Source organism: Camelus dromedarius, chromosome 35, assembly GCF_036321535.1.
Source record: "Camelus dromedarius isolate mCamDro1 chromosome 35, mCamDro1.pat, whole genome shotgun sequence".
NCBI classification, from domain to species: domain Eukaryota; kingdom Metazoa; phylum Chordata; class Mammalia; order Artiodactyla; family Camelidae; genus Camelus; species Camelus dromedarius.
In genome coordinates, this window is record NC_087470.1 from 7,022,468 (window position 1) to 7,048,446 (window position 25,979).

The 25,979-nt window shown below is 37.4% G+C and overlaps 2 long non-coding RNA genes across 4 annotated transcripts in view; both read right to left on the reverse strand.

The window, feature by feature from the left end:
- The window catches only part of LOC135319954 (uncharacterized), a 38,556-nt gene extending 36,090 nt beyond the window's left edge, over window positions 1–2,466 (reverse strand). For both annotated transcript variants that reach the window (XR_010379040.1, XR_010379039.1), the window contains exon 1: window positions 703–2,466. This is a non-coding gene — a long non-coding RNA (uncharacterized LOC135319954). The remainder of the gene's footprint in view (window positions 1–702) is intronic.
- Window positions 2,467–5,274: 2,808 nt separating this feature from the next.
- On the reverse strand, window positions 5,275–25,979 carry LOC135319955 (uncharacterized). Of its 2 annotated transcripts, none has more exons than XR_010379041.1 (10): window positions 25,835–25,979; window positions 24,270–24,355; window positions 23,683–23,985; window positions 21,444–22,382; window positions 20,023–20,090; window positions 17,935–18,066; window positions 16,480–16,587; window positions 14,479–14,593; window positions 14,036–14,098; window positions 5,275–11,807 (listed from the first exon to the last, which is right to left on the reverse strand). It is a non-coding gene; the product is annotated as an uncharacterized LOC135319955 (long non-coding RNA). The 2 variants fall into 2 exon arrangements; XR_010379042.1 differs by having other exon boundaries at window positions 23,636–23,985.

Genomic DNA, 25,979 nt, shown 5'->3' on the forward strand with positions numbered 1-25,979 from the left:
CAGGTCATAAGGAAGGGATGACAGACTGTGAGGTCACACGTGTGCCCCTGCAGGGGTGAATGTTGTATAGGGCAGAGCCCCCCCACTCTCACCTCCAGGAGGGGTGCTGGAGGGAGCAGGACTCCTGAGCCCCTAGGCTTAGCAAGCATCCTGGCTGAGGGTGGGTAGGCTGTCCACTCTGAAGTCATAGGTCAGATGGTAGATTGGGGTCCCACCCCCACAGCTCACTAGTGAGACCGTCTAGTCTGTTTTCTATGTAAACTGGAACCCAGTCACCCTCACCCTCAGAAGTAGGGGCAGCCTGTGTAAATTACAACACAAAGCCCTGGGCTGTTTCAGGTGCCTGGGGGTGTCCAGGCCCCTAGGCCAGGCAGGTGGGAGAGGAGATGTATGGGTTAGCAGGTGTGAGAGCAGGGCTGAGACTTGGCTGAGTGCATGCACTCTAATATCCAGGAACTGCGAGCTACCACTAGCAAGTCTGTTCACTGAGGCCATGTGTACTCTCCCTTGTCATTTACAATCCCCTGTTTGAACAGAGGCCTCTGGAGTCTATTAGCCACATTGTTGCCTGTCACCACACTGTTGCAGTTCCAGGGTCTCCATTTAGCCAGCTTGAAGGAATAGTCAAACTTTTTCTTAAAACCAGTGACAGAAAACCAAAGTGGCTTAAAGAAGCAAACAGGGCAGGAGAGAATGACTTACCTAACTGAGACATCCACAAGGAGATAGCTTCAGGCAGAGCTGTACCTGGTGCTCAGTGACATCAGCAGAAGTCATCTTTCCCCACCTCTGGGCTCTGCCACTGGTGTCATCTTCACATGGCTCTGCCTTTACGAGAGCAAGATAGTCACCAACTGCCACAGGCTGACATCACCACCCCTCAACTCCCAACTGAAATAGAACTTCTCTGCTCCCAGGATTCCAGCAACTAGGCCTGACCTCCGTGGAGCCTGATTGGGCTGGTGCCCAGCCCTGAGCCAATCACAGTGGCCAGGGAGGATGGAAAATGCTGATTGGCCAGATCAAGGCCATGTGACCATCCTCTCCAGGAAACCTGTGAGCTGTTCACCTGTTTTCAGGTTGGGAGAGTGTGATGTCTCCCAGAGGATCCTGCTACTAGCACAAACTGCAGGTGGCACAATGAGCTGAAATGAGCCTGTCTGCTTGGTGACAAGTGACAGGTCACTTAGTGGTTCCCTGCTCCAGGGAGGGAGACATGTCCAAACAATATTGGGGCTTCAGAGCCAGAATGTAGTAGAAAAGCCTCCCAGTCTCCCAAAAGGTGGGAAAGTGAGCAGTGACACTGGAAAGGCACTCCTCTCTGTGGCCCTTGGCTTTCTCCTTATTACAGTGGAGAGTGCAGTGTTGCCCCTGACAGCCCACTTCCCTGCTGGGAGGCCTTTGCAACAGGTGGAGAGTGCTTGGAAAAGCCCACTTATTCTGAGGAACTGTTATTGCTCCTGGTGGCATTATTATTTTCATGTCACTTGTGAGGTGGGCCCTGAGGGGTCCCTGATCTAGGGGCACAGACACCCACAGAAACTTGACCCAGTACTGCTGTTCATTCAACAATGACTTACCGAGCACCTACTGTGTGTCAGATTCCCAGGGTAGAGCAGTGGTGTTGACAGCACAAGCCCCTGCCTCACCTCATCTCTGCATCCCAGGTGGGGTCACCAGAATGGGAGTTCAGGAAGCAGAGGACGTGGCCGAAGCCTTGTGGGAACCCCTGGGTTTTTCTCTGTGCTGAGGGCACTAGCAGCACACCGATTGTGGGACTCAGTACCCGCAGGACCCAGCATTGATGGGTAAAGGAGAGGGGCATTTCTACAAGCCCATCCTCACTAACCCCAGGCTCCAGAGGGCAGCTCCACTCTGCTCAACCCAAGGGGGCATCTTCCACCATCCTGATCACCCTCTGGTATTACTCCCCGCTCAGATGCACTTTTTCCTGTGGCAGCTACACTCAGAATATGTGTTTGTTTCTCTCCCATGTGGTTAAGTGGACTTCAGATACATGATAGTGATGGAGTAGCTAAGCCTCTGGGCAGATTGCTGGGTGACCCGCGGAAATTGCTGCACATGGTGAGCTCCCTTCTGCCAACGAATGGGCCAGGCCCCACCACTGTTCTGTCTGTTCTACCTCACTTAATCTGCACAGACACTCTGTGCAGGACATCCTGTTATCCCCCATCTCTGATGACCTTGGGTGGACAAAGCTTGGGTTTGAGAAAGTTGCCCAGGTCACATTGTTTACAAGTGGGGAGCTGGGGATTTGCACCCTGGTCCCAGGAGTCTGGATCATGGAAAGGCCTGGGTGGGGCAGCTTATTGCCAAGGGAAGTCCTGCCCAAGCCTCTCCCATGAGAGCCCACCCAACAGCACATCTAGCAGAGTCAGCATTTCCTGGACCAGATGGACAGAACCTCAAAACTTCTTTGCAAACAGATTGTTTCCATGTTCTTTTGCAAACACAAAGGCCACAGGCCAGGGAAGGATAAGGCCAAGAGTGTTTTCATTGGGGAGAGTGAAGGACGTGTGAAGACACACAGCACTCCCAGTAGCCCTCTCGGCAGAGCCTGCCACTGGGTGAGCAGCTACCATGACTACCTACCATAATCCTGTCAGGTTCATGCCTGTACAAGCCTGCCTGTGAGAAGAGCAAAGTGAAGCTCAGAGAGGTGTGGGGACACTCCAAAGACAAACAGATAAGGTGGGATCATCACCACCATGCTGTGCTGGGACAGGCAGTCACCTGTCACATTGCTCATGCATGGCCTGATGGGAGTAGTGAAGGCCTGATAGGAGCACAGGAACACTGTGGTGAAGGTGATGTTTCTACCTGGGACAGCTGGTACCGGGAACTCTAGCTGATTCTTCATTGTGCCTGCTTTGAGTGTCAGCAAGTTGCAGCCTCATGTAGGGGAAGGGCTGCCTCCTTTCCACATCGGTGCACAAGGAAGAGCATGTACACACTGGCATCACCATAGACCACCGGCAGGATCAGGATCTGGAGCTCAGAGCAGAAACTGCCAACACCAGGAACTGGTGCAAGAGGAGGACCTGAGTGCCCCCTGAAACATTTCTAGTTTTAAAAACATACTTAATTAGGGGGAAGTGATAAACAGTTGATCCCTTCAAAATATTCGGTTATCCAAGGAACAACAGCACCTCAGCATTGTAAGAGGATTAACTCAGTCATCAATAACCATCACTATAGGTATGAGAAAACAGTGTTAGGAGTTACAAAAGGGTCTCAAGATCATGCAGGTCAGAACTGAGAACCGTCCAAAGCATGTGCTGCATGATAGTCTCTCTAAGCTACCTGAGGCTTGGTCTGCTCCTGACACAGGGCAGATGGTCTGAGAAAACCACACTCCTCAGGGGACCCCAGGGAGTTGACAGAGTTGAGTTTGGGTTCCTGATCATCTTCTAAGTTTGGAATTTTGAGATTCTTCTGCACCTGTCCTTCCTCCAGAACAGAATCTGATTCAGGCGGGATTCCAAGGACTGAGGCATGTGCCAGGCAAGAGAGCAGGCATGGCTGGATGAGCGCATCGCCAGTGCCATCAACAAAGAGGCCAGGGCACTGAGATTTCCAGTGATTTAGCATCCTGGCTGGGAGGGGTCATGTGTTCTACAGTGAGTTCTGAGTATAATGCACCGCCCTCGAGGACCTGCAGGGGGCGCGCGAAGCCAGCGTGTCTTAGGTGGCGGTGCGCATACGCAGTCCGCGTCAGCAGCCAGCATCTTCCCTGGGGGCGGAGCTTGTTTTCCTCAGGACTGAGCGGGCGGCGCCATGGAGGCTCCAGGACAGGGCTGCCTACGTGTCCGCGGGAGGAGGACGCTCCCCGCCCGCTGTCTGAAGTTACGCCGGTTTCCCACTGCCTGCGCCCGCTTCCTGCCGGGGTGTGTGTGGACCTGACCGAGCTGGGGCCCCGGCCGGCTGGGCAGGAGGGGACTGGTGCGCTGGCGGGCCCGCTTCGACTATTCTCCTCGCCCGCAGGGAGCGGGTGAGTGTCCGAGCCCCTGGTCCTCACCGCCCGGGTCCCCCTCCCCCGTGTGATCGGGGGTGTGTACACCGCGGGCCAGGAGCGGGGACGCAGGTGTAATGGGAAAGGGGCTGAAAAAGTACTGAAAGATTTAAAGAGAAGTGTGTAAATCACATTATGTTAATTTTTATATTTTAAGTGTGTCAAAGTCAGAGTTTATCATGCTTTTACTTTCTTGTCTTTAAAGGCATGCAATCATTTATTTTATACTTAAAATATGCTTCTCAGCTTATCTCGTTTTCAAGTCAAAATACTGCCATGGTTGACATTTTCTCGTAATATAGTGACAATCTTTAACATGTGTGAATATAAACTCATCGAAAAAATCTTGCACCATTCCATGGTGAGTAGTCTTGTTAAAAATAATATCCGGGTCATTACTAAATTATTACAAAAATATAAATTTTTTGAATCACTTTTAGAAGTTCCACACACAGTGGTATTTTTAAAACACCAACCACTGCATAGTGCGTAAGACCATTTAAGATGAAATATATTCAAACCTAAAACTTTAGAATACTCAAAAGGCAGGATAATGGCTGTTTTTTCATTGCAAATACATTTTTTCTTCGTAAGTGCAAAATACGAAGGTATTCAGCTAAATTTTGTATATCTTTATTCAAAAGGTGAAATTAGAATATAATCTCATTTTTTATTTTAAGGCTATATTTCCCATAAAAATTGGTATTTTTATCTGTAGGATCTTAATTGTCCATTCATTTGTTTTTTCTTTTGGTTTATTTTCTTTAACAGAGAGTGCATTTTTGTGTCTTGTTAAGAGTTTTTAATTCTCCTAACTTATTCCAAGAGACTTTCTCACACTGATAGTAAATAAGGGGAGAGGCCTTATAGTAACTGTGCATCTTTTCATGTAGTCAGGATTTTTTTTTTTTTTGGATGACTTTTTTTTTACAACTTCCACTTGGTTCACAATATTCCCATTATGACAACTCAATAAAAAATTGTAATCTATTTACACCAAGATACTTATGTCAGCACAGTGCTTTTGCTGATATGATTTTACATTAGATTATAAAATTTTATTTGATTTACATATATATAATACATATTTTACATATGTACATACATATATGAATATCTCCTAAATGCCATTAATTTGCATGGGGTGGTAGCTGGTAACATGTGATCTTTCTGACCATTGGTTATTCTTATGTGTGTCTAACGTACTTCTTAGAACAGATACTAGAACATCACACCTCTCATTATACAGTATTTTAAAGGTTATATTTTATTTTACTTATTTTTAAACATTTTTTATTGAGTAATAGTCATTTTACAATGTTATGACAAATTCCAGTGTAGAGCACAATTTTTCAGTTCTACATGAACGTACATACATTCATTGTCACTTTTTTTTTTGCTGTGAGTTACCACAAGACATTGCATATATTTAACATTCCACACATGAGTGATCTCATATGGTAATCCTCTTTCTCTTTCTGTTCTGCTCCACCTAGAATAACATTCTCCAGGAGCATCCATGTCTCTGCAAATGGCGTTATGTTGTCAGTTTTTGTGGCTGAATAGTATCCCATCATATAAATATCCCACATCTTTATCCAGTCATCTGTTGATGGACATTTTAGGCTGTTTCCATGTCTTAGCTGTTGTAAACAGTGTAGAGAAATCAGCTGAAAACCTTATGGGGGTTCCCTTGTAACTCACTCTGTTTTTCTCTTGCTTCCTTTAGGATCATTTCTTTATCCTTGACTCTGGCTATCTTGATTAGGATATGCCTTGGTGTGGGTATGTTTGGGTTCTTCCTGTTTGGGACCCTCTGAGCCTCCTGTGCTTGGATATGATTCCTTCTTTAGGTTTGGGAAGTTTTCAGTCATGAGTCCTTCCCATACCTTTTCAATCCCCTTTGTTCTTTTTTCCCTTCTGGAAATGCTATTATGCATAGATTGGCACACTTTATATTACCCCGTAGGTCCCGTATATTGTTTCCATTGTTTTTTATTTGTTTTTCTCTCAGCTGTTCTGATTGGGTGCTTCCTGTTGTCCTGTCTTCTAGATCACATACTTGTTCTTCTGTATTTTCTAGTCTGCTTTGCACAGCCTTTAGGTCAGCTCTCATCTCAGACAATGAGTTTACTACTTCTACTTGGTTCTTCTCTATAGTTTCTATTTCATTTTTGACATATTTTATATCCCTAAACACTATTTTTTTTAGTTCCTTCAGTACTTTGATCACTCTTTTTTTGAAACCTTGATCTAGTAGGCCATCAATGTCTTTTTCCTTGATCATGCTTTCAGGGGATTTCTCTTGATCTTTTAATTGGGAGTGGTTTCTCTGCTTCTTCACATTGCTCATATCTCTCTGGCACCGTGGCTTAAGGAGTATCAGTTACCTACTTAACCTGGAGATGGTGTGCCCTTAATGATTTGATTGACAGGTCTTTGTATCTTCCCCCTGCTTCGTGAACTCAGCTTGCTGTTTCATAGGTCTTCTGTTGGCGCCCTCATCTGTGCTGCTCTCAGTGGCTGTTGGGTAGCAGATTGTGTCCCCTCCTAACACTAGGTCAGGAGCTGAGCTCTTACCCGGTGGGCGGGCAGGTCACTCCCCCTCCTGATGCCACAGTCAGATGCTGTGATCAGGGGGAGGCAGGTGGGCAGATCACACCCCGTCCCAGCACCGTGGTCAGGAGCTGTGTTCCTGCCAGGAAGGTGGGTGGCTGCCCACCTGCCCTCTCCTCGTGCTGGTCACTCTGCTGCTCTGTGCAGCTGCCTGCTCTGCCTCGGGTAGGCGGTCTGTAGGTGGGCTCGGGGAAGACTGCGGAACAGCCCCACCTATGCTCTGTGCCAAATCTTAGCTCCTTGTTTCTCTTGGCAGCACAAGTTCTCTGAGGTGTCAGGGTAGAAAGATCCTCTCTGCCTCAGGCTATAAACAAGTCTCAGTCCTGCCTAGGAGGTTGTGGAGCCCCCACGTGCAGATTCAGGCCTCAGCCCCGCCCCTGCCCAGGCACTATGCACAGGAGGAGATGGTAGCTGTGGCTGAGCCCTGCCTCTCTTCTTGCGAGATGTGCCAGTAATGGCACAGGTCTGAGGAGACAAAGGCTACAGCACCCCTCCCCCCAGGGCACATGCCTGTTTAGTTTTGTTTACCTTCTGAGTTAAAATTTACCTGACAATGAAATGTATAAATTAGGCTTTTGAGGTTCATCCTTGTATCAGTAGTTGATTCTTTTTTATTGTTGAGTAGTATTCCATTGTTTGAATATACTATCATTTGTTTTATCCATTCTCCTACTGATAAATACTTGGGCTTTGGATATCTTTTTTTGCAAGCAAACTTTTTTTTTTAAAGAATGCAAATATAATATACATGCTTAAATGTGAACACATCTTAAGTATACAGCTCAGTGATTTTTCACAAAGTAAACACATCTATGTAACCTTCATCCAGTCAAGAAACAGGACATTGCTGTTCCACTTTGGGTTTCTTCCCAGTTACTACGGCACCCCTTTGATGGATTCACCATCCTAAATTCAGCCACCATGGATTGGTTTTTTTGCTTTTGAAATTTTTGGTCCCGTACTTTCCACTCAACATTATGTAAGATTCATCCACTAGTGTTTTCTGTAAACTAGTATATTTTTTATTGCTTTAAAGTATACAATTTGTATGCATGTGCCACCACTTATGGTTATGTATTTATTGTTGACAAGTGTTTGGGTCATTTTCTATTTGGGGGTATAACAAATACTGATTATGAGAATTTTCTGGATGTCCTTTGGTGCTCATATGTAGAAGTTTCTGAAGGGTACACACATGGGTTACCCTTGGTAATAGGGTGTGGGTGTGTGTGTATGTGTATGTGTGTGTGTGTACATATACACACACACACACACACATATATAACTTTCATTCAAAAAGCCTATTTCCAAAGTATTTGTAAGAATTTATATTCCCGCTGGCCATGTGTAAGAGTCCCCATTGTTTGCTGCCCTCACCAATGCTTCATATCACTTAACAACTAACTATTCTAGTGGATGTCTAATGGTGTTCCAAGTGTGGTTTTAGTACATATTTCCATTATTACTAAAGAGGTCAGCCCCTTTTCATAGCTTATGTGGATTTTTTTGTGTGTGTGTGAAGCACCTGTTCAATTATTTTGCATATTTTTATATTGAGGTTCTGCCTTTTTCTCCGCTGGTTTTTGTTCTTTATATGCCCTAGATACAAGTCTTTTGTTGGATATAGGTATAGCAAATATATTTTCCCACCGTGTGGCTTAGCTTTTCACTTTCTTAATGGTATCTCTTGATAAAAATAATTCTTAATTTTACTGAAGTCCAACTTAAAACTCTTCTTTTATGTTTCATGCTTTGTCTGGTTTAAGAACTCTTTGCCACTTCAAAGTCATTAAACTATCTCCTACACTATTTTCTAGATGCTTTATTTTGGTGGGGGATTAGGTTATTTATTTTAATGGAGGTACTGGGAGTTGAACCCAAGACCTTATGCATGCTAAGCACACATTCCACCTGAGCTTTACCCTCCCCCAGATGCTTTGCTTTATGTTTCAAATATATTAGATTTATAATCTATCTAAAGTTACTGTTCATGTATGGTACAGGGTTTAATTCAATGCTGTTCCATTGGTCTATATGTCTAACTTTAGGTAGTTATCACATAGACTTAATATTGTTTTATAAGTCCTTTAACATTGTTCTTTAATATCATCTTGGCTATTGTTGGCCCTTCACGCTTCTCTATGTATTTAGAATCAGCTTGTCAAGTTCTACAAAAAAACAGTAACAACAATTAACTGTTGGGGATTTTGATGTGCACATATAAATCTTTGAATCAGTTGAAGGGGAACTGACATCTTTAAAATGCTGAGCCCTCCAATCCATAAAGTTGGATTACCTCCCCTATATTTATTTTTATCACTGCTGTAACAAATTATCACAAATTTTGCAGCTTAAAGCAACACAAACTTATTATTTTATGGTTCTGTAGTTCAAGTCAGGAACAGGTATCATTTGGCTAAAAATCAAGATGTCAGCAGGGCTGTATGCCCTGTAGGTCAAAGGAAGAATATATTTCCTTGTCTTTTCCAGCTTCTAGAGTTCACCCACATTTCTTTACCCATGGCCCTTCCTCTATCTTCAAAGCTAACAGCTTTACAGCTTTCTAATCCTTCTTCCAAAGTCTTATCTTTCTGACCACAGCTGGGAAAGATTTTCAATTTTTAAGGACTCCTGTTGTTAGACTAGGACCATGTAGATAATCCAGGCTAATCTCCCTGTCTCAGAGTCCTTAACCTGATACATCTGCAAAATCCCCTTTGCCATGTAAAATAACATATTCACAGATTTCAGGATTAGAGCATGGATATAGGTAGGGGTCAGTGTGGTGCACTATTCTGTTTATCAAACTGTTTAACATTTGACGCTTTCTGACAAACGTACAAGATAGAAGATCCTGATCATGTTTAGAGTGCTTCCTCTGCAAAATATTGAGCACTGAGTTTATTTGAAAGGACTGAAAATAATATTACCACAGGAATGGTTTCCTAATTCTACTGACATTTACTTACTTTATACTTAAATACCCAAAATGGTCAGCCAGGAGTGGGATCTTGGCAAATAAAATAAAAGTATAATTCAAGCTTTTATCACTGAATTTACTAGCTAATTCTATTTTAGAAACAGACAGAAAATAAAACAATTTAGAGTAAGTCTGATTACTTATATATTAAGTGAAAATTAAGTTTTAAAAGCATGTCTGAATATGGGATAAAGTAAGCATCATAAAATGTAATGTTAATATTTAGTACCTGCAAATCTCAAACTCCCAATTTATAAATAAGTTCATACTGTATAGCACAGGGAACTATATCCAATACTGTTTTGTAGTAACTTATGGTGAAAAAGTATGAAAATTAATATATGTATGTTCATGTATGACTGAAGCATTGTGCTGTACACCAGAAATTGACACATTGTAAACTGACTACATATATATATACTTGAAAGGGCTGAAAGGACTATATATACGAAGAAAAAAAATTACATTGATAACCAACAAAAAAATCTGTCAGTAATATGCTAGAAACACAGACACAAAAGAAAATCTCAGGCATACATCTGTTTATAGAGTCCTAGAAAAAATAGTGCCTATGCAAGTCCCTGATAAACATGAGAAAATAGGAAAGGCAATATAAAATTTCAAAATGCTTTGCTATGTAAGAGCTGCAAGGTGACTCAGACACAAACTTAAGTGGTCAAAATGTTTATATAATTAATGATAACTTAAAGTAATTGAGGACATCATTTTAAATGAGATAAAAATAGCTGCTCAATTTTCATATTACTAAGCAAGTCATTTCTGTTTATAGTAGGTTTATATTATTTTTATATGTATTTATATTTTATAAAAACATCAACTTAGATCCTGGCTGATAACTGACAGTGGAGCAACTGATTGATTTAAATGGGTATCATAGACTTATCAGATTTCATATGCTTTAAATATACATTAATTATTAGCTGTCAGGAAGAGTTCAATTTTCATTTATTCTAACATAGCTGTGTCACAGGCAGGTTACTCTGTATTTACAATGGAGGATCATGATAGATATAAAGATATCAAGCCTTATTGATCTTCATAGGGGTGCTTTTATAAGAAAAGGAGAATAAAATAAGAAAAATCTAAAATACTACCTTTTTTATAGTGTTCTAACAGTTTTATCTTGTTTTTATTTTTTTACTGAGTTATAGTCCGTTTACAATGTTGTGTCAATTTCTGGTGTACAGCACAATTTTTCAGTACTTTACGAATATACGTATATTTGTTTTCATATATTTTCCCCATGAGCTACTACAAAATTTTCAATATATTTCCCTGTGCTATACAGTATAAACTTGTTTATCTATTCTATAGATACCTGTCAGTATTTACAAATCTTGAACTTCCAGTCTGTCCCTACTCACACCCTGTAAAATACTATTAAATCAACATATATTTATGAAGAACTATGAAAAATGGGAAACTATAAGTTGTTTCTTTAAATTGGAGCAAAGAGAACTACTTTAACTGGAAAATAGTTAAAATCTGGCAAGTTTTATGATTTCATGTTCACCCCTGACAGCTTTTTTTCCTCCTTTCTCCTTCAATCTTTTTTGGACCTTCTAAAGAACTAAATTAAAAAAAGAAAAAAAAAAAAAGAAAGAAAGAAAGAATAAAAGAAAATTAAGAAACAGATTTGCATCTAAAATAACCTCCTAACTGGAAAGATTGTATACTTTGTGAAAAATTCACAGCTGCCGACTTATGATCTTTGTCTCTGTCCACACTACCTTACTTGTTAGGAAGGGTCTTAAAAAAAAAAAAAGTAAAGAAAAATAGCAAATTATAATGGCTTTTACATTTTAAATTCTTTTCTATGTGTCTACAATCTGCTCTATCATGAGTTATTAAGATAAACATTATCAGCTATACTCTATTTTCCTATCATGCACATTGTGACTCTGAGAAGCACGCACGCTCTAACTTACCATCTGCAGGTGGTGTACAGGTTAATGCAGTTCTTTTGACAATATATGGTTTTGTAGTCTAGTTGTCTAACTACTACATAATGGAAAAGATGTAGAACTACTGATACCACTGCCCTCGGTCTCTGTCATTTACCTTAAACATACCTGGAAAAGTAGATTCAAAAACTCATTGGCAAGAACATTTTTCACACTCCAGAGATGATATTCCTCTAGAGTTAAGATGGCCATTCTGAAAGAGAAACAATATTTAAGAATATCTTAAATCTTCATCTTCTTATATTTGAATAAAATCTGTTTTATTAAACTTGCAATGGTCATTTGTCTGAAAGAAAACTAATGATTTAACGTAGATGCTATGTGTTCATCTGAAAGTAGGCCAGCAAGAATAAGTTCAAAAGTAACCAAACTCTGAAGTAGTCAGTCACAACGTGGGCAATTTATCACCAAAAATCTTCTTCCTCCAGTAAGACCTGGGAAATAACTCACAGTATCTTCTGGTTCAAGGTGAAGTTTACTAACAGAACCCACAAAAGTTTCTGGTTAGAGAAAAAGGACTATTTACTAACTTTGAAAGCATCTTTCCAAACTCTCTGGATTATGCCCTTTGACCCTAACAATTTTCTAAGATCTTCTTTAAAACATCTGGCAATATTATTAGACTTCTTAAGAGATTTAAAAAAACTAAATATATATAATAAATGAGTATCTATATTAACATTTCCTCAAAATAAAATTTAACATTACTTTCACAAGTTGAATAAAGCAGTATTTTTTTTTTTTTTGGTGTCAAAGTGTACCAAAAATTACATTTATATACAGTAGACAATATTTCTTGGCAGGCAAAAATATAACCAAATGCTTCTTACTTCATGTTTTGAACAATCACCTTAACAATCCTAGATGAATAATAATGTTCTTAGCTTTTATTACTTAATTATATTTTTATTATCTAATGATTTATTATTTAATTATATTTAATATATATTATTAATGATATTCATGTATTCATTCAATATATAATACCATGTATTATAAGAAAAGATTTTAAAGCACTATGATGGTAATTATTGGCTTTCATGATGCAACTTCCATAAAAGTATATTAACACCAATGTAATGGTACAAAATAATGGGTAATATTGTCACAGTCTAGTCACCAGTGAATATGGGTAATAGGTTTGGTTGAAAGGTCCAAATTCTATTCTAAATTTTTACCATTTCATTATTATGGTTACACGGAGATGGAGCAGCTAAATGATCTTTTTTTTTTAATGTTCAAAAGTACAGCCATAAGAAGAAACACGGTCTTACATAAAAATAGACAGCGATGATAACCTCCATACTTATCAAACACCCAGAAAAAAGGCAATGGAAATTGTATCTCTACATAAGGTATTTCCTAACAGAAACTTTCCTATGTTTCTGTTTTCATATATACCAAATAGAAATGGCTACCTTAGTTTTGGGCAGAAAAGTAAATGAAGACGGTTATCTGAGTTGCCAAACAAAGATCAAGCCCTGAAAAATTCATTTCTATTATTTATTTCTGTTGAGTGTCACTTAATAAGACTATGATGATTTCTTCTGGATTTGTGATTGAAAAAAAAAGTTACTTATTTTTCTAAGCCTGTAGAAGACCACTATGGTCTACATCCTACCATCTGCTACTTGGTACATGTCAACATTTGAATAGAAAGGGTCAAATTAACTCATATGTGTCTCACATATATGGATTATCTTCAGTTTCACAGGGATACATAGACATTAAGGCAAACCTATTATAATATCTTTAATAAATGTTGTGAAACTAAAAAAAATTCAAGGCTTTATTCTTTGTAAAGTACATGCTTGTTTCCGCTATTATACACTTATTCTGGCTGCTATTAAAAAACTTAGAACAGACCCTCACCAATATTATTGAAAAAAAATTTTAAAACTATATACACCACCCAGACTGAGATAAAAAATAATTTCCATCATCCCAGATATCCTATGGTCCTTCCCAGTTAAATGACCCATCTCCAAAATCACTATTGTAACAATTATTAACATGAGTTGTCTCTGTTCTAGAACTTCGTATAAATTGAATTGTACAATGTGTTCTTTTATTCTGTGGCTTCTTTTGCTCAATATAAGCTTTGTCTTACCATAATGTATTAAAATGGGAGAAGTAAAGATTATAAACTACAGATGTCAAGGGCTGTCTCTACTTAATTTTTATAAAATGCCTAGCTTATAAAATATAATGTTTTTATGTAAATAACACTTAATGGAGTTGTTTAAAGGTGGAATGGGCTTTCCTTAGGGACAACTTGGAGGTATTGTAACCACAGGTCCAAATAAGCATTTAGCAGGGATGATGTAGAAGAGATTCAAGTATGTATATGTAAGGTATGTATACCAATTCAGAATATAATGTATTTTTAGAAAAGAATAAATTAGTCTCTGCTAGACTCACCTTTGTGGTGTCATGTGCATTCTATGTGTCTTCTACAATGTTGGATACATCCACATGTAATTCCTTTAAAACCAGAAACCCAAATCAGTAGTTAGGATAGAGAAGGTATCATTTTTATTAGCCAGTAGCTGAAGTATAAAGTATTTTCGGTCAACTTTTTTTTTCTTTTTTTAATTACAGAAATAGGTTGCTTGTTTGCCTTAAAAATTTATGACAATTTTCCAGTGGTTTCATTTTTTTAATATAATACATTCAGCTTATTAAATTTTCTAAGGCAAATTCTCTTCCCAATTTTGCATCTTTGGCTATGAATATTTTGAGTAGCATAATATAGAACCTAGAAGTAGTAAGAAATCTTTTTCTCAACCTGTTTTAAAAAGTTCTTCACTCTATGTTCCTGTTGGAAGTTTACATTCAAGAAGATGTATACAATCAGACTTTACCAGGGTATCATCGGTGCAGTTGTCCTTCCAGACCTCTAAATGTGCAACCACGTGTCTCTCAGTTCAACCCTAGAGAGAACTCCATCACCGTCAACATCAAATACCTTGAAGCAAACTAAAGAAAAGAAATTCTTATGGAGGGAAATTACTTTCATATTCTGAAGTATAATACATTTTATTACAAGCTGCCCTAGTAAAATTACTTAGTTCCTCAATTACATTCTGGATTAAGTTCTTATTTGGAGGAGATTGTGTCATTAAAGTCCTTTGTACTTGTAGGAATTCCTGTACACTTCACAAGTCTCTCTCCTTATATCATTAGCCAGCTTAGAGAACTGTATCCTTCACCTAAATCTAAAGTTAAATTTCTTGCAAACTGAAAAAGAAGGGCCAAGTTACTATACAGTATCTCACAGATTTTGAGAAGGTAATTCAAGCTTTTAAATTAATTTCTAATATTTAAAACTGATCACTTCAGAGTTGATTCTTACAATGTTGAAAATATTCCATCTACATTAAGAATCAACAAAAAGCTGGTACAGTCAGCCCCCTGTATCCATTGGTTCTGCATTCACAGGTATAGACAATAGATCAAAAATTATATATATATATATATATATATATATATATATATATATATATAAATTTTCCCAGAAAGTTCTCAAAAGCAAAACTTGAATTTGCTATTCACTGACAACTATTTACATATCATTTACATTGTATTTACAAATAATTACATTGTATTAGGTATTACAAGTAACCTAGAGATGATTGAAAGTATACAGGAGGATGTGCATAGGTTATATGCAAATACTATGCCATTTTACATAAGGACTTGAGCATCCATGGATTTGGTATCTCAGGGGGTCTCAGAACCAATCCTCAGCAGATAATGAGAGATGACTGTATAAAGATTTTGCCTCTCCAGTGTAATTAAAGTGCACCCAATATTTTTGCCTAAGAACAATCTCAAATCTTCAATGAAGTTTATATAAAACAAGCTAAAAATCCGAAATATCAGCACTTTGCTAATTAACATCAATATCAGCAAAATTGCTCGTTAGTCTAGTTAGTTAACTTCCACTAGTCCACTGGCAAAAAATAAATTAAAAAAAAATTTAAGACAATAATTAACCTCAATTGAGAAACAAAGACTTCAGCTTCTTTAATACCAGAACTTTAATGTGAACAAATAATCTATCACAAAGCCAGGTTAGAGTAATGGTATACTATCAGGGAAGATAAAAGAAATCTAAATTTTTAAGATTAAATAATTATCTACTTCACACACCTGTGTGTGTAATAATTATGTATTAATTATGCTATTAAATTAACTGAGTACATCACAGTACATTACTAAAGAATATTGAACTAATAAGTATCATACCCAAAATACGCAGTATTTGTGAAGCTGTATTTTAGAAATATGCAGAGATAATGACCCTAGTGAATATATAAGAATTAGGTTCCAATTAAATGTAAACTGCTGCATTTTCCTAACCAAATATGGTTAAGATTTATTAATGTAATATGCTTATAAATTACGCTATAATATTTTAGCTAGGTTTAAAAGATAAATTTAGTATTTAATAAAATTGTTTTATCATAAATTTAATTTTGCTAATATCAATATACACAGTGCTAGAAAATAAGTTGGAATTCAAGTTAAGCAAGACAAATTTTCTATATAGACTACCAGAAAATATTTTCTATATGCTTAACATTTTCAAACACATCATGAATGATGTAGTTCATTTATCATGAATTGTACATTCATCTGGAAAATCAACCATTATTAATAACAAAGATCTTAAATTACTCCACAGTAAAAAAGAATAGATGATTGAACCTTTACACTGACCTCAGTAAAACCTCAGCAAGAGATTGCTATTTGCCAAAGGGATGAAAATTCAAGCCTTAATCAGATGACTTTTTACATGAATGGATGCTAATTTTTTTCTCTGCATAGCTTCCAAATTTTGTGATGTTTAACACACTTACATTTCTTTCTTTCAGCCAGAGGTCCTCTGCAACAAGCTGATAACCCACAGGATATCTCCTTAAAATCTATGTGGCTGTCATGATTTTCACCAAAAGCATTAAATAAACCTGTAAAATAGGAACACAGAATAAATCACAGCCAACAAACTTCCTGTTAATAATGACATGCTTATGAAAGGAGGCATGACTCGCATAAACTGACTTAGTTTTTAAAAGTTATCAGTAGTTTCCACTGTCTTAGGAAGTTTTTTTTTTCCCCCCTGTAATAATTATAACCAAAATTTAACTTTCTAGAAGAAAATACTATCATTTAGTGTTTGGTTTTGTCTGCCTACCTGTCTCTATCTTATATTAATTCCAAAAGTCAAAAGTGATTGTAGAATGTAAAAAATAAAAATATATTTTAAAAATTTAACTGGAAAAAAGTCAGAGACCACAATTATCCTAATTTGGAAAGACTAAGAAGAAAAAAGAAAAAAGAAGAAAAGTTGAACTCTATCAAAGATATACTGTGTTGTTATTAACAAGCTTCATACAACTCCTTCATGAAGCAAAGAAAACTAACACACTATATTATAAGAGAAAGAAATTCTGTACTGCAGTCTTCATTGTACTACTTAATCTGTATATATAAATATATTAAATTTCAGAAATAAAGGGCAATTTATAATCTAATCCTGTGGATTTTAAACTTTTCATAAAAAATAAATGGAATCATTTTGTTTTCAAATGAAATGATTTCTCAATCTCTAATTCTAAAAAGGTAAAAACATAACTGCACTGCTGAAGTGGAAGCCCTGTCTGTTCTAGCTCCCCTAACAAATATTTCTAAAACACACTAGAAACCTGAAGAATACAGACTATTTCAAGAATCTAATTCTGTGCCCTCAAAGAGCAGAAAATTGAAGCTAAGAAGTAGTTAAATGACTTGCTAAAAGTAAGAAATTTTTTTAAAAAGGTCTGAATCAGAAGCAGAACCCAAGCTTTCAGATTTCAAATACAGTTTTTATGATTATCAGCCACAACTACTCCTTGTAAACCTCATTTAATATATATATATATATATAGTAGTGAAAAGTTTAGAGCTAAGTGAGGACCTTAGAGATGGTCTAGTCCAGTGGTTTCTTAATTTTTTAAGGGTGGGGGAAGGATACAGCAGTGGAACCTTCTTCTATATAAAAGAAATACAATAGACACTACTCAGCTGAGGAAGAGGTGAGGTCACGTGTGGAAGCTAGAGCTTTGCCTATTTAGTGTCCACCACCCTGACCTTGCACCAGATGCTGAGGCACCGCACTGGAGCACAGTTTCATAATGATTGTCTTGGTCAAACTGATTTTATATATGAGAATATTCAGGTGCAGAAAGGTAAACCGACTTACACAAGGCTCCAAAGGTGGAACAAGGCTCACGTGTTTACCAAAGAACATTTGTAGAAAATAGAAGGATTCCCACCTTCACTCAGAGATGGACGAATTGGTGGTGAAGCCAATGGGCCAAATGTCTCTAAATCAAATCATCCAGTTCGGGAATGAGCCCTCAGCAACCAACAGCATTTCTCCAGATGAATGATGTCTGATTCCTCCACTGACAATCAAATCAAAAAAGATTATAAAATCTCACTCTTCTCTTCTGGACAATTAATTAGTTCATCCTGATAATGTAACTTCTAAAGATACATTTTAATTTCCCAGTTAAACTGTTAAAAAACTACCTAAAACAAAAACTCTGAAAGACAAATATATTGTATCTAATACAAGTGGCATACAAATTAAATTCAAATTAACATAAAAGAGGCTTTAAAATTGGAAAAAAATTTGCAATTTCCCATTAAGCAGGCTGTTTAATTCCAACATGTAAAATAATAAACTAAGATATTTATTTTTTGCTTCCCACACTTTTATCTGTATTCACTTTGGTGATTTTAATCTCTATCTTGGATTTGAAAATTCTTGATCATAGTCTCTCCTGGCTACACAGGTAACACACTAATAGCAGAATCTCTGTTTGATTTATCCTGTCATTATGGTAACCACTTACACATTTAATACTTATTAAATAAATGTACAAAGGGGATAGACCTAAGCTTCTCCTTCTTGGTCCTAAAATTCTTACTACACCTCCTATAAAGGCAGGAGCCTCCTCTGTAGGACAGAGTGTAAATGTATCTCCTGAGAAGGATTCCACAACAAGGGCTGTCTTTACAGCGTGCTTTTAGATAAGATGTTTTTATGGGACATTTCAATAAAAGGATCAAGGACCTAAGCTTCCCAGTATGGTGGGAGTTGTGATGGGCATGGGAGGATGCTCACTTGGGAGGATGAGATGTTAAAGACACTAACAGTGAAAAGGACAGGGCAAGATGAAGGGCGATTGGGAAACAGGACCACAGAGATGTAACATCTACTTCCCACTGTCATCTAAGTGATACCTACTTGAAAGAAACATTTCTACAGTTAAATTCTATAATAGGGGGTTATTTAAATGAAGCACACATATTCTCAATGAGTAGATCACCTAATTTTTAGAGATTTAGAGTGCATTAGCATTTTCAGAGTACTTTTTACAACAATAACTAGTATTTATAAATTCCTGTGTGCTAAATAAGTATGTGGAATTATTTCCATTTTGCTTTTAGACTTACTACAGCTTAACCTATTCACTGCACTGATACAGAGTAATTTTTCTAATGAATAAAAATGATAATGTACAAACTTGTTAAAGATTCTTTAATTTCTCCATCACCAGATTTATGAACATTTAGGCCTATGTGTCAGGCCCCGTTTCTTACCAGCTTTTTCACCAACACCTTACAATTAGGTTATATTGCATTACCCAGAGGTCAGGAAATGTTATTTCACACATCCATGTCTTTATTTGGTCTTGTGTCCTCTGAGGAGAAACCTCCCCACTTTCACATCCTTCCATTTTACAGCCTAACCACTAATCCTTCTGTGAACACCTTCTAATGCTTTCCAACCTCACCAGCTACCCCAGGGTCTTAGTTTCTCTCTTCCGCAACTGTCCTCCACTGTACATAGTATCCAATATTCAAGTGAAGTATGAGTCCTCATTTACAGGTCTGTGGCCTCTCTAGATTACAAAGTATTTGGATTCAGTAACCTTGTCCTTTTATCACTGTTGCTGCTAGAATTCATTTCATAGGACCTGATACATAGTAACCACACAGTAAATACTTGCTGAATGAATGAATGAATAGCCAAGGCAATCTTCACAGCCAAGGCTTCCCCATCCCAGCTCAGTATTCTTTCTGTTACATCAAAGAGACTCTGCCCCATGAAACAACAGACCCTGCACATTTTAACAAATGTATACAATTATTAGGAACTATTATTAGAACAGAGACTAGCACTACTGTTCTCATAGTTATGTCACATAAAAAGTGTATTAAAGCTCGTTCTGATTTGTTATTTATACAAATCAGCTATGTCTGTCACCAGTTTAAATATTAGTAATTTAGAAAACAAAAGTTATTGACTTATCTACTCATCAGAAAACATTATGACAAATCTATTTACATACCTCTTCTGTCAGTTTATATACCAACTGGAAAAGAAGAGGTGTACAGTCAACTTTGAGGGTATAATTGCCTGCAAAATAAATAAGAGAGTATTTTAATACCTCCAAATGGACTTCAAACCTGTATTTAATTCTAACTTTATTTTCTAATTATAAACAAGATATAACAGATTTCAAATTGAAGGCATCATTCCTGGAGAATTAAAAATAGGGTGGACCCTACAGATTATCATATTCAGTGAAGTATGTCAGACAGAGAAAGGCAAATATCAAATTATATCACTTATATGTGGAATGTAAACAAACAAAAAAATGATACAAAAGAACTTATTTACAAACCAGAAATAGATTCACGACATAGAAAAGAAACTATGGTTACCCAAGGAGAAAGGGGGAAGGGAAGAGAGATGTTAGGAGTTCAGGATTAACAGATATACACTATTATATATGAAAAAGATAAACAACAAGGACCTACTGTATAGCACAGGGAATTATATTCAGTATCTTATTATAACCTATAATGGAAAAGAATCTAAAAATGTATATGTATATGTATATGTATATGTATATGTATATGTATATGTATATAACTGTGTAACTTTGCTGTACACCTGAAACTAATATTATAAATCAAATGTACTTCAGTAAAAACAAATAAATAAGATTTTAGAATAGATAGATAGGTAGGTAGATAAATAGACAGACAGACAAACAGTCTGGCTAAAACTAAAACACAAGGTGGAAATAACTCTTCAGGAGCCAGAGAGGCTGCAGCACACACTCAGGATAGGAGGCTGCAGAGGCGGACTCTGCTGCTAAGGCCGCAGCTCCTGCAGTAACACTAAGGGCCATTGCTCATTACGGCAGCAGTACCTAGGGGTCTTTGGCAAAGGAAGTGGTAAGGCCATAATGTTCATGTTTTTATTCATTCATTCAATTCAATATCAAGACTTTAGACTAGAGCATGTCAGTAACTAACATGTGTCCTGTGACACTTACCTAGAAATAACCATAATATGATGAAAGCCTACAGATGCACATGCCACATGTCAGGGTCAAAAGGAAGTCTGTAGTGGGTGCTTATTTCAGAGTTGGTCCAATACATACAGGAACTATTTCTGTATGAAATATTTTACCCCAACTTTTAAAAATAGCTCCACAGGAAGAATGTCAAAAGTACTAAAGGTTTAAGTAGTAATCCAAGATAGGCAAATGGTAAATATTCTAAAGAAATTAGGATCAATAGCTTAGTTATGAATCATATTGATTCATTTGAATCATAATAATGTTCTCTCTGGTAAAAAGGAGAAATGGAGGTATTATTGAGGCATCTCATAGAAAGAGGATAATCCTAGTTTATGAGTTGGAGTTGATAGACTTAAATACTGGTATACTATTTAATGACAATCTGAAATAAAATTTACCTTCTGTGTATGAGTCTGCATTGATATATGCAACCTCTCTCTCCTGGAGTGTTTTCACATTCTCCTGTAGTTGAAGCAAAGCAGTCACTTAACTCACAGCATTTACAATTGTGGAAATACAAGCAAAACAAACAAATTAATTCAGTAAAAGAGTGGTTTGCAGGTACCATTATAAATCAAACGCCTATGCCTTTGACCATAATTTTATGAAAATGCTATTAACTGCTTGATAATATTAATGCAATTAAAACAAGAAAGAAAAATATTAGTGATGCTGTAGCCACTTTTCATAGCAACAGCACAGAGACCCAGAGGAAAACTGCCCCTGATCCCCTGCACCATAATATGAAGGGGGAAGGCTCGGAGATGCTCAGCCTCACCCTGGATCTACTGGAAGAGAACTGCTCAAAGTAAGGCCTGGAAATCTGTACTTTTAAATGGTGTCCCTGGCAATCCTTACAGACATTAAAGTATGAGATCCCTTGACGTTGGGGATCCAAGTAACTTTACCATATTAAAAGTGAGGAAGTTGGAAATTTGATTTATCAAGAATTTTTTGAAAGAGAAGATATTGATGAAAAAGAAAAAGAAAGGAGGGGAGGATAGAGAAAAAACTAGAGGGAGAGAAGAGTGGCTATTAGGACAAAGACAAGACATTTCTCTCTCACACATACATGCACACACGCACACACATTCTAGAAAAATACAGCAGAAGAAGACTAATGCCATCACACACATGGGAATATGCAGAGAGAACTCTTTTCTTCTCTCTGTTTCTCTCTCTCTCTCTCTCTAGCTTGCTACCTTATAAGAGCAGTTACAGTAAAAACATTTAAAGCTGTGAGTGGTCATCCCACAAATGAGAATTCTCACCTCTGCACTTGGCCACACGGGATAGATGACAGCTGATTCTGCTGCAGAGTTTCCATTATGACAGAGCTACAGTAGAAATAAAAAAGATTCCTTAAATATATGTAAAGGTAAATGTGCTGCTGAATATGATCAAGAAGCTAGTAGAAAATGGGAAACAATATTCAAATTGTCTTTTAACTCACATGAATTTAAATTAATGTAAGGCATATTATCTTGTATCTTGGATTTATTTTATCTGTATTCTAAGCTGCTTAAATTATAGAAAGACACATGTATTTCTATATACATGTATTCACAAGAAATTACATATTTCTAAAAGTAAATGACCTTAATGAATAAGATCTGATTCATGTAAATAACTGTATTATGAAATGCATGTTCATAACACCAACATAATAATAAGACTTTGCAATATACATGGAATCAAATGTGATACAAGTAACTGTGATTTTATTCCCATAATTATTTGATTCATATTATTATTTTAAAGTATGCAGAAATGAGTCAGAAGGAAAGCATTTTAAAAACCAAACACAATGATAAGAAAGATATGACATTCTTCAAATCAATTCTATAAAATTTGGACTCATAAATGATGAACAAAACAGAGGATAGTCACAGGAAAGTGCTTTTTGGTGCACCTGCCTTTAAAAAAAACACACAAGCCTACCATGAACATGTAAGAACTTAGAGTTACTGGACAGAGAGCCTAAGGGAAGAAGACGAAAGAAGGGGGCCTATGAAAGACACTTTAAAATAAAGCATTAAGAGCCAGTGACAAATGAAAATTAATCATAATTGAATTAAAAATAAATCTTTGAAATTTTAGAGTAATTCAATTTACAAAATCATTGTATTATACTTCCCAATCAGGCACTTTTGTAAATGGTAAAATATACCTATGGTTACAATTTAGTACGGAATCCATAAAGGAGAGACTATAATCAGAGTATAGTCATCTTAAAAGAGCATGTTGTTTTCCTAGATAGAAGAAATCCAAGGAAACTGTAAAAACTTGAAAATTAATGCCAAGGATCTATATCAGATTTTCAATAAGCTAATTCACTTGTCAGAAGCAGCTTCCTAGGTTTGACTATTTTCTGAGCTTACAGATTTTACTTAATTATCACAAAACAAATACAAATAGAAACTAAAATATTTTAAAAATAATGAAAAACTTGGTTTGTACTTAGTAATTAAGAGGTTGTTCTGTTTTACCAAACTGATGTAAAAGCAAAAGCAAACTCTATTTCTTAAATTTTCTTGAGTATTTATCCAAATTAAAACAATATCAGGTAATGGAACACATCTGTGATTACCCTGAGATACATGTTGACCAAGAAGATACGTTTTCTGTCTTAGTTACCTCAGCCCATTTATGGAACCCAGAAGTCCAAATTTTTCTGCATCCCAGCTGGCAAAAATGGTAGTTCTTCTCGGTCTCTAGCCTGTAATCATTGTTAACATACATGGTTAGGTACATCTGCCTAAAAACAAAGGAAAATTCACTCAAGTCACTTTCTGTCATCACTTGCCAAGGAAACATTATTTACCTCTACTAATCAGTTTTCCAAAATTCTGGACAACTTCTTATAAATCAGCAGTTCCACTGGTTAGGTCAGTACCTCCAAATACCCAGAAGTCCTGATGATCTCCCAGAATAACACACCTGTTTGGAAAGGAAGGCATTTAAAAGAATGACAACTTAGAATGTATTATAAAGAGCAGTAATTTATGTTTTTAAATTAAACTTCCTCCTGCTTGAGTTTCCTCCATAGAAAACCATCAAGGTAGTGTCTCCTTTTAGAATTTACCTTTTTTCCCCACATTTAATTATATCACATCAACCAGGAAAAAAATATTAAGAGTTGATTAAAATTTATCTTCTCTTATTCCTGTAATCTTTGTAAAAACAAAATGTTTTAAGACATTTTAAAAAATTCACCAACTCACCAAGTTTCACAGATCCTCAGGTAGTTCTGATTACATCGTAAATGCTTGTGATTTTCTTGATGTTATGAACATGCATTTTAACCTTCCTAGAATTTCACAAAGGGAACAAATTACTTCACATAGAGCATTATGTCTAACAGGTTCCTTCCAATGTTTTATTCTAAGTCTCAGAAGTACAGAAAACTGTTTAATAGGATGATAAATTCCCATATGCCCACCATCTAAATTCAATCATTGTTAATACTGTTGAACTATTTGCAAGCGAGTTGCGCAAATCATGACAGTTCTCTCCTATGTATTTAAGAATGCACCTTACAGTGAGATTAAAAAAAAAATCAGTATTTTATATTTTTCCTCCCTCATAGCTCTATTGTTGGTATTTATTTAAACTTCAAAATCATTATTCAATGTGAAAAAGAATCTTGTTCTTAGCAATTTAAAAAAAAAAAATGTGTATTTGTCCATTTAGAGCTCAAATCAATTAAAGGATATAAGCCCCAGATGCTTTTTTTGATATTTTGACCAGGGAAAATTTCTGTTTCTGACTTTTCTCTTAAACTGTTACTGAAGCTATATACTCTGTTTTCCTTGTGTCTGTATGTGTCTGTTTATAAATCACATTTTTCATTGTGTACCTCTAGAGGGTATTAATACATGAGATAATAAAGTCTATGTTAAAGGAACTCAGTTCTAATTGAGTTAAATAAACACTTTTTAAAAAATTCTTATAAAATAAAACTGAACTTCTAATATCTTAAGAGTTTTGAAATTTTAAAACAAGCTTCTTACAGAACTTATAAAATACTTGCAGAATCCAAATTCACATTGCTAAGGCAAATCATTAACCAACAAGGCTCATTTAACCATTTTAGTTTAATAAAAACAGCTATCTCCTCTCTGATTCATCAGTGTGAAGTTTCCCTTTCCCTCTACATTTCAAGCCAGTCAAACTAAAGTTCTGATCATGCCATGCTGTTCCCCAACCCTGCACAAGCTGTCCTCTGCAGCTGGCGTTTACTGCCTGTCTTGATTCTGTGGAAATCTTAGTTTGTGTAAAATTAAGCTCAATGAGCACACGGTCCGTGGTCATGCCTCCTTAACACCAGTGCTGTCCGGGGTTAGTAACAGTAACGACTATGCTGGTAAGCGCACGGGGCCATGTAGCAGTTAAGCGTTCACCACTGTGACCATCTAACCCACCCCCACAGAAGTGACCAGTGAACTTCGCTCCTTCCCCTCTTCTCTCCTACTCCTTCCCTTAAGTTAACCTAGGGTTTTGCATGCATAGCGTTTTGACAGTTATCTGAAACACTGTTTTAAACCCTCAGTTGAAAAGGGAAGACAAAATGTTACACCTGGCCCGGAGAAGGAGAGGGGTGGGGAGTGGCCCAGAGGAAGCCGAACGGGACGCGCGGCCTCGGATCACAACACAGCCCCGTTCCTTCCCGAGTTTCGCAGCCGGGAAAGCAGAGGCCTGGGGCCCGGACCGCCTCGGGCCCTTCGGGGGAGGCCGAGGGAGGGACGGAGACCCGCGCAGGGCTGGGGAGGGGCCCGCAGGGACTTACCGTCTGTGCAGCGGCTCCTGACCCACGGTGGACGGGCGGCGGTGGCGGTTGAGGCTGCGGTGCCGGCTGAGGGGGCTGAGGCGGCGGCGGCGGTGGTACCGGCTGAAGCAGCGGCGGTACCGGCTGAGGCGGCGGCGGCGGCGGC